Raw genomic sequence first — 1,596 nt, 5'->3', positions numbered from 1 at the left:
ACCTAACGTGCCCCGTGCGCTCATATGACCTTATGCAGTTGCAAGTGCTGTAAAACACTTACAAAGAAAACAAAACAAAAGAAAACAAATACGCCACACCACCGTCAACTGCAGATAAAACACGCCCAAGGCATAACAATTTTCGAAGCAAATGGAAATCTTCTTGATATAGGGTTGCAAATATTTCTCCTAAAGAGATACTTTGGCGCCGAACTAATGCGAGATGAAGAGTGCTTATACAACAGCTCACGTGGGAACATATATCTACCCATTTTGGTCGGTGGTTGGCGGATGCTCTAGTGTGGTTTGCTCCTCCATCCCCATCAAACATCCATCGACTTTATCTCTCCTTCTTTTTGTGTGCTTGTTATTCTCTTGTAACGCCTCTAATCTTCGGTACGTGTATGATCTTATTGTGTTGCGAGTATCGTAGACCTCTGACTATATCCTAAAATATCCATTTTCAAAGGCAGTCTTGGATGAAGTAACAGTAACAATAAAAAAAAATTGCACCGCGGTCCTTCCTGGGACGTTTCAAAGGGAAATCACTGTGTAAAAACTATTTGAAGGATTTAAATAGACAGTTGTTTCCCTGAATATTGTGCTCCATTTTTTAGCAGCCAAAAATCTGTCCCTAGAATTACGTTTTACAACGCGTTTTACGGCGCTCGAAACTGCATAAGGTCATGTGGGGGCGCGAGAATTTGGTAGGAATTAATTTTGAATTGTGCCCAAGTGGCGGCCGAAACCTACTCTTATCGATTTTGGACCACTAAGGGATCTTTAACGCGTGCAGCTCGCGCCAAAATTAGACCATGATATGCTTGGGTTTTGTTTGTTTGTTTGTTGTTGTTGTTGTTGTTTTTGTCTGTCTGTTTATCTGTTTATTTGTTTGTTTGTTTAGAAGTGGGGTACACTGGTTCAGTGGATCGATAAATCTATACTGTTGGATGCTATTCTTTTATTATAGTCCTTTTCAGTAACGTTGATTGTTAAATTTGTGAACGTCGATTTTACACAAAATAACCTTTGCAAGATTTGATTCGTGGGAGATTTTACATGTACAAATCATTGTTTTCCTCTCTGTCTCCGTGAAGTAGCCATTGGAAAGCAACAATCCTTTAATTTGGCAATCGGTGACTTTGTTTGTGTTGTGTTTTCTGTCTGTCTAGCTTTGACTTTTAATAGAACTCATCCTGTATGTGTGCTTATTGTTTTCGCAACGGTAGCTGTTGCCGTTGATAGTGGTGGTGTTGCTGTTGCGTTTACTGCTGTTGTTGTCGTTACTTCCATCATTTCGTAGGCTACTTCGCATAAAGAGAGCACCTGCTGAGTTTTGGGGAGGGTATGGGTAAGGGGGACTTCAACTGTGGCGCTTTTTTCTTTCTTGTTTTTGGTTTTTGTTTAGTTTTGGTTTGGTTTGTTCGTTCAAGAGAGTCTATGGAATATCAGTCTCCTGAGTTTGTGGCTGTTTTGTGATTGATGTTTTACGCAAAATCAGCATTCTGAGACCGTCTGAGAAACAGACAAACTGATCAATAACAGACAGACAGACAGACAGACAGACAGACAGACAGACAGACAGACAGACAGACA

The sequence above is a fragment of the Aplysia californica genome, unplaced genomic scaffold (assembly GCF_000002075.1).
Source record: "Aplysia californica isolate F4 #8 unplaced genomic scaffold, AplCal3.0 scaffold00082, whole genome shotgun sequence".
NCBI lineage: Eukaryota > Metazoa > Mollusca > Gastropoda > Aplysiida > Aplysiidae > Aplysia > Aplysia californica.
This window is presented reverse-complemented; position numbering follows the sequence as displayed.